General features: G+C 44.6%; 1 protein-coding gene across 3 annotated transcripts in view; it reads left to right on the top strand.

Moving 5' to 3' along the window:
• The first annotated feature begins 11,070 nt into the window (after positions 1-11,070).
• SESTD1 (SEC14 and spectrin domain containing 1) overlaps positions 11,071-14,954 on the top strand; it is an 88,240-nt gene continuing 84,356 nt past the window's right edge. For 2 of the 3 annotated variants that reach the window (XM_084814791.1, XM_084814777.1), the window contains exon 1: positions 11,683-11,938. The gene's annotated coding sequence lies outside the window, so the exon portion shown is untranslated. Of the gene's footprint in view, positions 11,204-11,682; positions 11,939-14,954 lie in introns of those variants that run through there. The other variant, XM_084814783.1, reaches the window with a different exon arrangement.

Here is a 14,954-nt window from a genome sequence, read left to right as displayed (position 1 = left end):
TAGTTTCACTAGTAGTATCATGTGCTATGTCACATCGGAGGACGTGTGTTACTGCTGAGGAAAAACAAGCCCTCTTGGACTCAGACAGAATTAGTTTCACAGTTCTTGGGATCCTGGCCTGAGCACCCAGATGATGTTTACAGCACAATCTAATTACATTTACTTGAAAGTGACCCACTGAAGTCACATTTTCCTGAGAATAAGTAAGTACCTTTGAGCTCAAGAGGAGTTACTTCTGAGAAGACATGCAAAGGATTGTGCTATTAGGCTGCAAATATATGTACAATTACCAGGGAGTACTTCCCATTGTAACTTCTGAGTAAAAAACATACATAGGATTGCACTATTTTTGTCACTGATTTTTTTTAATCATTTACAAGCATAACTGCTATTCCTATTTACACTAATTTGCCCTTTGTAATAACTATTTTGTAATTTGACTTGCCTTCCAAAGGGACCTCCAGACCTAACTTTCAGATTGCAACAGTCCGCCAAATGTTAAAATTGCTATTTAACATATACATGAAACCACTGGAGAGATTGCCCTGGAACTGGGCATTTGGTGCCACCAGTGTGCTGATGACACCCAGCTCCATCTCTCTTTCCATCTAAATCCAAGGAAGGTGTTCTAGTTCTAAATCAGTGCCCAATGTCAGTAATGGACTAGATGAGGGCAAACAGATCAGGGAAAAGGGACTCAGCCTGTGCTGGATGGGGTTACACTCTCCCTGAAGACTCAGGTTCGCAGTTTGGGTGTACTTCTGGACTTGCCCTGAACTTGGATGTCCAAGTCTTGGCAGTGGCTAGGAGTGCATTTGCACAGCTGAGACTAGTGCACCAACTGTGCCTATTCCTAGAGATGTTTGATCTGGCAAGCATCATGCATGTCTTAGTTAAATCCCGTTACACCCGTGTAACATACTCTATGTGGGGCTGCCTCTGAAACTGTTTAGAAACTTCAAGTGGTCCAAAATGCTATGGCCAGCGTGTCAACTAGGGCTGCTTACAGGGAACACATGACTCCCAACAGCTTCACTGGATGACCAGCTTCACTGGTCTATTTCCGGGCACAATTCAAAGTGCTGGTTATGACCCATAAAGCTCAATACAGCTTGAGACCAGGCTACCCGAAAGACTGGCTTCTTCCATATGATCCCGCCAAGGCCTTAAGATCTTCAGGGGAGGCTCTTCTTTTGATACTGCCACCTTCATTTGGTGCATTTGGTGGCAACATGAGAGAAGGCCTTCTTGGTGGCCACTCCTAGGCTGTAGAACTCCCTGCCAAAGGAGGTTAGGTGCAGTCCCTCAGTGCTCTCCTTCTGCTAGCAGGCAAAGACCGTTTTATTCAAGCAGGCTTTTTGGCGAGTAAGCAGGTCTGTTGAGTGAGGTGCTGTTATTGTTCTATTCTGTTATTGTTTTGTTATTGTTTTGTTATTATTTTGTTTTAATGCAGATGTATTAGTTTATTTATTTATTTATTTATTGCATTTATACCCCGCCTTTCTCCCTCTTGCAAGGAACTCAAGGCGGCTTACATTATCCTCCTCCTCACCATTGTATCCTCACAACAACAACCCTGTGAGGTAGGTTGGGCTGAGAGTCTGTGACTGGCCCAAAGTCACCCAGTAAGCTTCCATGGCCAAGTGGGGACTAGAACCCGGATCTCCCGGCTCCCAGTCCGTCACTCTCACTACTACACTACACTGGCTCCTTTAGTGTTTTAATCAAGTTTAATTTATGATTGCAAGCCACCTTGAGTGCCATTTTTCTCGGTAGAAAGGTGGGGTACACATCAAATCAGTCAATCAATCAGTCAAATGAGTCAAATTTCACCATTATTGAGCACAGAATGCATAGTTCAGTATAGAGGTTGTGGATTTTTTTTAGGTGACTGTGCAATCCTATACACATCTACTCAGAAGTCCCATTGAGTTCAATGTAGCATTCTCCCATGTAAGTGGATATAGGATTGCATCCTAATAGGCATTATCTACATCAATGATGATGTAATTCAGATAGTACCTAGAATAAAGCATCATTAAATGCCTAGCCTTTTAATAAACTATAATGCAGTTAAATATATTCATCCATCAGCTACTTGATAGTTATTTATTTATTTACATCTTGAAACTGACAAAAACAAAGATGAATGCTCATTTTTGTATTTATGGAAATATTTTAGGATGACTTTGATTTTATTCCAGGGATGTTCCTATAAACATAAATCTAACTGGTGGGAAAGCTTTAAAAAAGAAGAAGGTCTTAGTGAATATCCTAAAGGTGATTAAACTGTGGATTAATCTAATCGCCTTTGGAAGTTAGTCCATAGAGCAATCTTCCTCAATGAGAATTATTTATCTCTGGCTCTCACAAGTGTCCTAAGAATTACTGTCCTGAAGGTATATAGCTTTTTCGCCATATATCACAGCAAAAGAGCTGGTATTGGTGTAGGTAAGGGCTGAGCCATTTGTTCCCTCACACATACACACAAAAGATTCCTGCACATAATAAACTAGCCTGTGTAGAAGAAAGCTAGGCTAGAATCCTGACATGCTAGTTTTCTATGCACAGGGAATATTGTTTGGTATGCAGAAGTATTTAGACATCTGAGCCCTTATCTGCAGTCAAATCGGCACAGTTTAGAGACAGGTTTACCACATTATATGTCATTTGTGAGAACAAGGCCACAGACTGAGTTGGTGGCTACATACTTTGCTCTCAAACGTGCACTGAGCTGGGTAGTTGACATTTTGCTGAATTCACAAGAAAGGAAGATTGATTTCTGAGGGGCACCTCACAGTTTACAAAGACACACTGAAAGAGAAAGGTCCAAAAAACAAAAACCCTACCACCCCATCCATCTTGTACTACTGCCATGTGGTAAGTCAACCATGGTTGTCTGGTCCTTGGTAAAAAGAGGTTAAAAAAAATCTTCTTAGAAGAAAAGTATTTGTGGGCTCCCCTTCATGGATCACTGCCTTGTTGTGGCGAAGGGGCTTGCATAACTCAGTGAAGCCATAAGCTATGCTGTGCAGGGCCACCCAAGACGGACAGGTCATGGCGGAGAGTTCTGACAAAATGTGGTCCACTGGAGAAGGAAATGGCAACCCACTCCAGTATTCTTGCCAAGAAAACCCCATGGAATGTATCACAAGGCTAAAAGATTAGATGCTGGAAGATGAGCCCCTCAGGTCGGAAGGTGTCCAATATACTACTGGGGAAGAGCACAGGGTATTTCCAAGTAGCGCCAGAAAGAGTGAAGCGGCTGGGCCAAAACCGAAAGGACACTCAGCCATGGATGTGTCTGGTGGTGAAAAGAAAATCCGATGCTGTAAAGAACAATATTGTTTAGGAACCTGGAATGTAAGATCAATGAATCAAGGTAAGCTGGAGGTGGTCAAACATGAGATGGCAAGACTGAACATCGACATCTTGGGAATCAGCGAACTAAAATGGACAAGCATGGGCGAATTTAATTCAGGTGACCATCATATCTACTACTGTGGGCAAGAATCCCTTAGAAGAAATGGAGTAGCACTCATAGTCAACAAAAGAGTGGGAAAAGCAGTACTGGGGTACAATCTTAAAAACGATAGAATGATCTCAGTACGAATCCAAGGCAAACCATTCAACATCACAGTAATTCAAGTCTATGACCCAACCACTGAGGCTGAAGAAGCTGAGGTTGATCAGTTCTATGAAGACCGACAACACCTTCTAGAACTAACACCAAAAAAAGATGTCCTCTTCATCAGAGGGGATTGGAATGCTAAAGTAGGAAGTCAAGAAATCACCAGGATAACAGGCAAGCATGGCCTTGGTGTACAAAATGAAGCAGGACAAAAGTTAATAGAGTTTTGCCAAGAGAACACGCTGATCATAGCAAACACTCTTTTCCAACAGCACAAGAGGCAACTGTACATATGGACATCACCAGATGGTCAATATCGAAATCAGATTGATTATGTCATTTGCAGCCAAAGATGGAGAAGCTCTATACAGTCAGTAAAAACAAGACCTGGAGCTGACTGTGGCTCAGATCATGAGCTGCTTCTTGCAAAATTTCGGCTTAAATGGAAGAACGTAGGGAAAACCACTAAACCATTCAGGTATGACCTCAGTCATATCCCTTATGAATATACAGTGGAGGAGAGGAATAGATTTCAGGGATTAGACCTGATAGACAGAGTGCCTGAGGAACTATGGACGGAGGTCCGTAACATTGTTCAGGAGGCAGCAACTCAATCCATCCCAAAGAAAAAGAAATGCAAGAAAGCAAAGTGGCTGTCTGATGAGGCTTTAAAAGTAGCTGAGGAAAGAAGGGAAGCGAAAAGCAAGGGAGAAAGGGGAAGATGTATCCAACTGAATGCAGAGTTCCAGAGAATAGCAAGGAGAGACAAGAAGGCCTTCTTAAATGAACAATGCAAAGAAATCGAGGAAAACAACAGAATGGGAAAGACTAGAGATCTCTTCAAGAAAATTGGAGATCTCAAGGGAACGTTTTGTGCAAAGACGGGCATGATAAAGGAGAAAGAAGGCAGGGACCTAACAGAAGCAGATGAGATTAAAAAGAGGTGGCAAGAATACACAGAAGAACTATACAGGAAAGATCTGAATGTCCCTGATAGCCATGACAGTGCGGTCACTGAACTTGAGCTGGACATCCTAGAGAGCAAAGTCAAGTGGGCCTTAGGAAGCATTAGTAACAACAAAGCTAGCGGAGATGACAGTATTCCAGCTGAGCTATTTAAAATCCTAAAAGATGATGCTGTTAAAGTGCTGCACTCAATATGCCAACAAATTTGGAACACTCAACAGTGGCCGCAAGACTGGAAAAGGTCAGTTTACATTCCAATTCCAAAGAAGGGCAATGCCAAAGAGTGTTCAAACTACCGTACAATTGCACTCATTTCACATACCAGCAAGGTTATGCTCAAAATCCTACAAGCTAGGCTTCAGCAGTATGTGAACTGAGAACTACTGGAAGTACAAGCTGGGTTTAGAAGAGGCAGAGGAACTAGAGATCAAATCGCCAGCTTTCGCTGGATCATGAAGAAAGCAAGAGAATTCCAGAAAAATATCTATTTCTGCTTCATTGACTACGCTAAAGCCTTTGATTGTGTGGGTCACAACAAACTCTGGCAAATACTGAAAGAGATGGGGGTACCAGACCACCTTACCTGTCTCCTGAGAAACCTGTACGAGGGTCAAGAAGCAACAGTAAGAACCACACATGGAACAACCGATTGGTTCAAAATTGGGAAAGGAGTACGACAAAGCTGCATATTTTCGCCCTGCTTATTTAACTTATATGCAGAGTACATCATGAGAAATGCCAGGTTGGATGAATCACAGGTCGGAATTAAGATTGCCGAGAGAATTATCAACAACCTCAGATACGCAGATGATACCACCCTAATGGCAGAAAGCGAAGAGGATCTAAAGAGCCTCTTGTTGAGGGTGAAAGAGGAGAGTGCAAAAGCTGGTTTGAAACTCAACATTAAAAAAACGAAGATCATGGCAGCTGGCCCCATCACTTCCTGGCATATGGAAGGGGAAGAAATGGAAGCAGTGACAGATTTTATTTTCTTGGGCTCCAAGATCACCGCACACGGTGACTGTAGCCATGAAATTAAAAGACGTTTGCTCCTTGGGAGGAAAGCTATGGCCAACCTAGACAGCATAGTAAGAAGCAGAGGCATCACCTTGCCGACAAAGGTCCGTCTAATCAAAGCTATGGTTTTCCCAGTAGTAACGTATGGCTGTGAGAGCTGGACTATAAGGAAGGCTGAGCGCCGAAGAATTGATGCTTTCGAATTGTGGTGCTGGAGAAGACTCTTACGAGTCCCCTGGACTGCAAGGAGGTCATATCAGTCCATCCTAAAGGAAATCAACCCTGAGTGCTGATGGGAAGGACAGATACTGAAGCTGAAGCTCCAATATTTTGGCCACCTAATGCGAAGAGAAAACTCTCTGGAAAAGACCCTGATGCTGGGAAAGACTGAAGGCAAAAGGAGAAGGGGACGGCAGAGGATGAGATGGCTAGATAGCACCACTGATGCAATGAATATGGACTTGAGCATGCTCCGGGAGAGAGTGCAGGACAGGAAGGCCTGGCGTGCTATGGTCCATGGGGTCACAAAGAGTCGGACACAACTGAACGACTGAACAACAACAACAATTTGTGGGCTGGATACAGTCATAAGACGAACATTACCTTATCCTGGTTCTTAAGTACACACAGGTCTTATAGAAGGAAGTTTGCAAAACATTACATATACTACTTTGGAGGAAGAGACAAAAAGGCCCTGTACCGCATTCCCACTAACTACACCTCTAAAGGAGGAGGGTTAGGAAGCAGCAGGGCCTCTGAAAATGACCTACATGAGTGGGCGTCATCTTGAGGAAGAAGGCAATCTTTTAAATATCCTGATCCCAAGCTATTTAGGGCTTTAAGGTGACCACCAGCACTTTGAATTGTACTCAGAAACAGACTGGAAGCCAACAAAGATTTAATAAAATTGGAATAATATTTCTGAAAGGTGGGCCCCAGTCAAGAGTCAGGAAGGAAGGTTTCCAAACTCTCTTAGAAGGTAATCCCATGTGTGTTGCAATAATCTAAGCTGAAGGTGATGAACACATGAGTGACAGTAGCTAGATATGCCTTCTCCAGGAAGGGACACAGCGGCCATGTTAGCCAAAATTGTGCAAAAGTATTCCTGGTCATTGCTCTTACATGGTCATTCAGGAACAAAGCTGGGTCAAGGAACACTGCCAAGCTATGAACCTGATTCCTCAAGGCAAGTGCATCCCATCCAAAACAGGATGTACCCCTACTCCTAGATTGACTAAAAGCACCTTGTCTAGATTAAGTTACAGCTTTGGACACTTGAACTGGTTCCTAAGCTCTTCCTCCACAGTGCAGTGCCCAGTGCCCAGACTATGGACTTCCTTGCCCTGTGGGAGTTTTGTTCCACCCCTTCTTTGCTGGTACTTTGGCTCCTGGTGAAGGCCACTTTATTTCAGTGTACATATGGGCTTGAATGATCCCAATTCGTAACTGCCAATTTTTCTGCATGTCTCAGTTTCCTTATTTGTTTGATAATACTTTTTATTATTTTACTTATTACGTGATTTTACATTATTTGTAAAATAATAATACATTATTTACTTATTACATGATATCCTGCCTTTTCTCCAAGGAGATGAAAGTGGCAAACATGGTTCTAAAGCCCCCCACCCACCTTTATCCTCACAACAATCTTATGAGGTAGATTAGGCTGAGAGATGGTGGCTGGCTATGGGTGCAAATCCTATGCATGTTTAGACAGAAAAAAATCCTACAATTCCCAGCATGCCCCAGCCAGTATGGTTGGCTGGAGGGATGCTGGAAGTTGTGTGATTTTTGTACACATAAATACATAAAGTTTACACAGTTTCAGTTTGTCCATTTATATCCCACCTTTCCTTCAGCAAAGGAGATCGTTACCTTGTCGTGGTGCTAGAGCTTGAGCACCTCAATGACGTCATGAGCTAAACCGTGAAGGGACACCCAAGACGGGAAGGTCATGGCAGAGAGGTCAGACTAAATACGATCCCTGAGGAAGGAAACGGCAACCCACCCCAGTATTCTTGCCATGAAAACTAAATGGATCAGTACAACCAGAGATAGGTCGGTATACCATCGGAAGATGGGACTCCCAGGTCGGAAGATGGTCAAAATGCTACTGGGGAGGAACAGAGGATAAGTTCAACTAGCCCCAGATGTGATGACGCAGCTAGCTCAAAGCCAAAAGGACGGCTAGCAGCCAATGCTGGTGGTGAACGACGAATCCGATGTTCTAAAGATCAACACACCATAGGAACCTGGAATGTAAGATCTATGAGCCAGGGCAAATTGAATGTGGCTATTGGGGAGATGTCAAGATTAAATATAGACATTTTGGGTGTCAGTGAACTGAAATGGACTGGAATGGGCCACTTCACATCAAATGACCACCAGATCTACTACTGTGGACAAGAGGACCACAGAAGAAATGGAGTAGCCTTCATAATTAATAATAAAGTGGCTAAAGCAGTACTTGGATACAATCCAAAAAATGACAGAATGATCTCAATTCGAATTCAGGGTAAGCCATTTAACATCACAGTGATCCAAATATACGCCCCAACCACAGATGCTGAAGAAGCAGAAGTAATCAGTTCTATGAGGATCTGCAGCACCTATTGGATAGTACACCAAAAAAAGATGTCATTTTCATTACAGGAGACTGGAATGCTAAGGTGGGTAGTCAAACGACACCAGGAATTACAGGCAAGCATGGTCTGGGAGAACAAAATGAAGCAGGGCATAGGCTGATAGAATTTTGCCAAGACAACTCACTGTGCATAACAAACACTGTCTTCCAACAACCTAAGATCACGAACTTCTTATTGCACAATTTAGAATCAGACTAAAGAGAATGGGGAAGACCCACAGATCAGCTGGATATGAGCTCACTAATATTCCCAATGAATATGCAGTGGAGGTGAAGAATAGATTTAAGGGACTAGATTTAGTAGATAGGGTCCCGGAAGAACTATGGACAGAAGTTCGCAACATTGTTCAGGAGGCAGCAACAAAGAAGTCCCAAAGAAAAAGAAAACCAAGAAGGCAAGATGGCTGTCTGCTGAGACACTGGAAGCAGCCCAAGAAAGAAGGAAAGCAAAAGGCAACAGTGATCGGGGGAGATAGGCCCAATTAAATGCAACATTCCGGTGGTTAGCCAGAAGAGATCAGGAATTATTTTTAAACAAGCAATGCGCGGAAGCGGAAGAAAATAGAATAGGAAGGACAAGAGACCTCTTCCAGAAAATTAGCAACATCGGAGGTAAATTCCAGGCAAAAATGGGTATGATCAAACACAAAGATGGCAAGGACCTAACAGAAGCAGAAGAGATCAAGAAAAGGTGGCAAGAATATACGGGAGGTCTGTATAGGAAGGATGATAATATCGGGGATAGATTTGACGGTGTGGTCAGTGAGCTAGAGCCAGACATCCTGAAGAGTGAGGTTGAATGGGCCTTAAGGAGCATTGCTAATAACAAGGCAGCAGGAGATGACAGTATCCCAGCTGAACTGTTTAAACTCTTGCAAGATGATGCTGTCAAGGTGATGCATGCCATACGCCAGCAAATTTGGAAAACACAAGAATGGCCAACAGATTGGAAAAAATCAACCTATATCCCCATACCAAAAAAGGGAAGCACCTAAGAATGTTTGAACTATTGAACAGTGGCACTTATTTCACATGCCAGTAAGGTAATGCTCATGATCTTGCAAGGTAGACTCCAGCTATTCATGGAATGAGAATTGCCAGATGTACAAGCTGGGTTTCGAAAAGGCAGAGGAACTAGAGACCAAATTGCCAATATCCGCTGGATAATGGAGAAAGCCAGGGAGTTTCAGAAAAACATCTAGCGGGAGAAAACGTGGAGGCCGTGACAGACTTTGTCTTTCTAGGCACAAAGATTACTGCAGACGCTGACTGCAGCCAGGAAATCAGAAGACGTTTACTTCTTGGGAGGAGAGCAATGACAAATCTTGATCAAATAGTGAAGAGCAGAGACATCACACTGACAACAAAGGTCCGCATAGTTCAAGCAATGGTATTCCCCGTAGTAACCTATGGCTGCGAGAGCTGGACCATAAGGAAGGCTGAGCGAAGGCAGATAGATGCTTTTGAACTGTGGTGCTGGAGGAAAATTCTGAGACTGCCTTGGACTGCAAGAAGATCAAACCAGTCCATACTCCAGGAAATCAAGCCAGACTGCTCACTTGAGGGAATGATATTAAAGGCAAAACTGAAGTACTTTGGCCACATGAGAAAACAGGATACCCTGGAGAAGATACTGATGCTAGGGAAAGTGGAAGGCAAAAGGAAGAGGGGCCAACCAAGGGCAAGGTGGATGGATAATATCCTGGAGGTGACTGACTCAACCTTGGGGGAGCTGGGGGTGGCGACAGCCGACAGGAAGCTCTGGCGTGGTCTGGTCCATGAAGTCACAAAGAGTCAGAAGCGACTGACTGAATAAACAACAACAACAATCCCACCTTTCCTCCTTGAGGCAGTGTACATGGTTCTTCACAACAACTGAACAAGAGGCGGAGGGCTTCTTCACATGGAGCTTTTATCCTGCTATGGAGATTGCTCACTCACGGAAGTTTGCAGGCCCTTTAGATGACATCATGAACCTCCAGGGCATCTCCTGCACTAAATGACCTTTATTCCATTTTTAATCGATTGGACAAAATGAGGTATCAAATAACCCTGCTTGTGTCCACTTGAGTTGTCTCCATGAAAAAGGAAAAGCTGCAAGAAGAGGAGCTAGATCAATGAAACATATGGAAGATTCAGATAAGGGGGAGAAGGGGGAAGGGCGGGGGGAAATGGGTGGAAGGTGACAAACTGACATCTGTTTTTTTAATCAAATTAAACTGAACACACTTCCTACAAACCTTATGACAAGCTAAGGTGCCTTCTAGAATAAGTGTGAAAACGGCCTTGATAGCGCACTGAAAAATCTGTTATACTGCATTTGTGGCAGTGAAGTCTGACACCACTTGGCTAAACTGGTGCAAAGGTGTAGAATCTTCAAAAAATTTCAACTGCTCAGGGAACAAAGTTGCCAGGATGTTTGCAGTCCAGATTCTGTAAAGTTGGCTGTTAAACTGGGATTAAATTACCACGCCTGCAGGAATAGTTTTGGCGTAGGCTGAGGTAAGTGTGCCAAGGGTTGTAGCCTTAGAGGGTGTTCTTGAAATGTTGATCTGGCAACCGGACATAAAGTACAGCAATCTTAAAGTATCACATATGTTGCATTGCAGCTACTGTTGTCCATTTTCTACTTGATTAGAGGTCAAAAGAAACAAAGACACCCTGTAGGAACACTGTGGCTACAACTCCGATTTCAAATTTGGGATGTAATCCTGAGGAATCCTAGTTCCTAGGGTCCACCTGCGTGATGACCCAAAGCATTTACACCAGAATACTAAATAAAAGGAGGGTGGGGACGACTACGTCCTCTTCCGCACTCGGTGGAAGGGGTGTGGTGACTCTCAAAGCGGAGCTTGTGAAGTGTGGTAATTGGTGAATAACGCACTTAAAGTAGAAGGCGGTGGGGAGATTTTGCAGTGATGATTAAAGCACTTTCAGATGCACGCGTGAGTTCGGCCTTTATTCTCATGGCAGTCTACAGGACAAATCCGCTTACATCTGCATTCGGCGGCGTGCAGCGCTCAACTGTGTGTGGGAGGCAGCCCTGTCCCCTTCCAAGGATGGGGAAGGGAACAGAGAAAAGCGCGCCTGGTCCGCACATGTGCGCGATCCTATCCACGGGGGACCCGCCGGGGAAGGGGCGCCCAGCGCAAGGCGGGTGGCTTGGCTGGCGCATTGCTGCACTCCAGGGTGGGGCTTGTTATTGCAGTCTCTTGGCTGACCCTGCCTCAAAGCAGCTGCAGCATTAAGCAAAACAGAATGTGTGCGAGAGAGGGACGCTTGTAGTCGCCTTGCTTGACCCGCGCTGGGCTGCCTTCAGCAAAAATCCCGCCGCCAGGGCCGCCAGGCTCCAGCGAGGGGCTGCGAGGGTGGGCGGGCTTGGCTGCTGAGAGGCGCGGCGCGGCCCCCACACGGATTGACTGTCAGGCGCTGTGGCGGCAGCGGCGGCACCACCATCACCCACCATTCCCACCATCAGCCAGTGCTTTTGTCCGGCGGGGCCGCGCCGGCAGGCCCGGCTTGACGCGGGCAGCGAGGGGAGAAGCGCGGCGGCAGGGGCTTGCCTCCTCGCTCAGTCAGCCCTCCCGCTGCTCCCCCCCTTTTTGTCCCGCCTTTCCCGCTCCATTACTACGGCGCCTGAGGCCGGCCGCAGCCGGCGTAGCCAGCCGCCCTGGGCCCAGGTGAGTCTGCTTCGCTCGGCCAGGCGCTCCGTGGCCGCCGGCAGGAAGGGAGAGGAGGAGGGGCAGAGCAGGCCCAGCCTTGCGGCCCGAGCGGGCTTTTGTTTCCCGCAACGGGTGCAGCAACGCGGAGCGCCGCCGGCCTTGCAGCGCATGGCTTCACCTCCCTCCTCTAGAGGAGAACCGTGTTGGGGTGGGATTCTCCGGGGGTGGGGTGGGCATGGCCCTCAGCGTCTGCGCCAAAATGGTTCCTCATGGGTGGGGGGGGGCGCCCGTAAGGACCCCCCCCCCGTGTACACTAAACTCTGCCCCCTTTTCCCCCAGGACTGCCTGTTTCACCTGAGCATTTGTGCCCTTGAATTTTGCTCGTTTTCTCTCCTTCAGTCCCGCCTCTCCGCGGTTCTCGTGCGCTGCGTTTAACAATAGTCGGGTTAAGATCACAGCAACAGGTTTCTTCTTCTAACTTGCATGTTCGCTGGATTTTTATTTTTAGAAATCTGTCATATTAAGCGACCCCGCTGCGCTCGGTGGAGGAGAGTCGGCCTGCTGCTTTCTTCTGCTCGCGGTTTCTTTCCCTCCCTCCCTGCTCTTTTCCTTCCCTTGCTTTCCCTTTGTGTTGTCACTTTCCAACCCCAGCCTTGCGTACTAGTGGGTGAGTGGGAAAAGGCACCAGGCTTTCTCTTACGGCGTGTTTTGCTCCTAAAGAAACATTTCACCTTCTTTAGCCGCTTTTCTTTCCATTTACTCTGTAACTTTTATCTAGACTAAATCGGGTTTAAGAAATACCAGAGGGAGATGGTGATTTTGAGGGAAAGAAAAGGGGATTTCTCTGTGAGGGGAAAGAAATCTACATCCTTGATTGGAAATGGGTGAACGCAGCTTCTTGTGTGAACCCTTCAGGGTGACTTGTTACTGCTAGCAAAAATGTCGCCCAGGGCACTATTCTCTGGTCATTTTGAAATTTATGGTGTAGTCAGGGCTTTGGCATCTTATCCTTTTGGTTTTGTGGAAGAAATACACGACTGGGGTGGTTGAGTCAGCACAACAACGTTTTGATTTGTGGTTGCCATATCCGTTGGGTTTTGGACAGATCTACAGTTTTTACGATTTTCTCCCTTTCTCCTCCCACTCTGCTGCATCTTGCTGCTTAGTGAAAGGTGGATGGTGGAGAAAATCTGCACAATTTCAAGCTATTTTAAAGTGTTTCCATTTCCAAAGCATGGTATGAGAAATACAGAGGGAAGGGGAGGAGTTTTGCTTTGTGTGTATGTGTGTCTAAGATCTGGAATCACTTCAGGACAAATGGCTAAAATCTGGTAATAGTTCTGTGGCCCCTGTTAAACAACATATTTTTCTACCTCCTTACCATACATGTATTTGATCTTTGTAGTCATTTGCACATGTAAAAATGGTGGCTCTGCAGATACTTCCTCATATTGGTGTTCCTGCTGTAATCTAGTGTGCATTGATTTCCTTCTCCCATCCCCTATCCCATGATGTTTGTTAAAATGAAACCAGAAGGAATTCATATTCTTCCCAGGCACAGCTACCTTGTTCTTCCATCACCATGGTGAAGTTTTAATTTTACACTAAATAATTTGTTTTCTAGTTCGCATAGGGAATATAGTTGTCTCTGAAATGAGTTAATTATAAGGGGAAGGGGAACTGCAAGTTAAAACTGACGAGATGGTTTTAAAGGCCTAATCCTAATGTGTTGGATGCCATTCTCTTCCCCACCCCACCTTAGCAATATCTACATATACATATATATATGGTTTTTTTCTGAATATATATGAAACAATGCAGAACATTAAGAAAACCTACATTGTAGTTCCCTACCTCCAATGGAACTATGACAGTAGGCCTTGGTATCTGGTTTGAACAGAAACTAGAAATTCACAGAAATTATTTCACAGAAATTCTTTACTGATTGACCTTATGTGTTGAGGAAATGTTTCGTGGAGAATTATGCTTAATCAAAATACTTCTGTCAAAGAAATCTGAGTCTCTCTCTTGATATTCCTTGTGGAAGTCATACCTCTTTTGATTTTGTAGACTGCTATTTGCATTTGTGCTTGCATTTGTTGCTTTTTTGTAAATAGCTGTAGGCAGCAGGATGACACTTCTCTGCTAGGTGATCCAAAGCAAATAATCTTGTATATCTCAGTTTGCTGCTTCTTGACAGATCTATTCACAAGCCTTCAATAGAGGAATTGGAAGGGGAAAGGGAGGAGGATGAGCAAGGAGGGAATAGCAAATGACAGAGGGAAGAAAACAGTTGTAGCTACCAGAAAGTAGCAGAGGGACAGTTTGAAGTTCTTCAGATAAGGAATTAACACAGTAAAGAAGTGCCTCTGAGCAAGGTGTAGAATGATGCAGTAGTTTGCGTTTTTCCAGTTTTTCCAAAAAGTTGCTTGTTTGCTTTGTGCTAGTGCAGCCTAGTCCTCTTTTCCTTACCTCTTCAAAGTATAAGGTTAAGGGTGCAATCTAGAATTTGTGAAGTGCATCAGAAGAACAAGAAATAGTTGCTATATCCATTCTTTGGATAATGAGGAGCAGCATTTCTGTGTATAATTCAGGCTTGAGCCAAAGCATTCACTGAGGAGGTACTAGAAAGATTAATTTACTACTCAAAAGTCATAATCCCTTGCTATTGCCTTATCCTGTACTTCTCACTTTTGCTGTGTGAGCTTTGGAGATGCATGACTCCATATAAATATAGCTCATGGGATAGCTACCTTAGATACTTCATACTTACATAGATAAAGAATAATAGGCTTGAATAGAGTTCTAAAAGAGAATTGTACTAAAAAGCCTCCCGTAAGAAGTCAACTGGGGTTTGGGGGGGGGGGAATCTAAAATAGAATGTGATGTGTTCAGGAGACAAACCTTCTATCTGCCATTGTGCTTAATATGCCCTGGTGAAGAGTGCCTCGGTTTGAATCATATCTAGAGTTGTTACTTCCTATTAAAGAAATCTTGGTTCTTGCTTACTAATTTATTTCTGTCACTCCTAACT

The sequence above is a fragment of the Heloderma suspectum genome, chromosome 1, assembly GCF_057233095.1.
Source record: "Heloderma suspectum isolate Gila_16-S chromosome 1, 16-S_ref, whole genome shotgun sequence".
Taxonomy (NCBI): domain Eukaryota; kingdom Metazoa; phylum Chordata; class Lepidosauria; order Squamata; family Helodermatidae; genus Heloderma; species Heloderma suspectum.
Note: the sequence above shows the minus strand (reverse complement) of the source record. Positions and strands in the feature narration are given on the sequence as shown.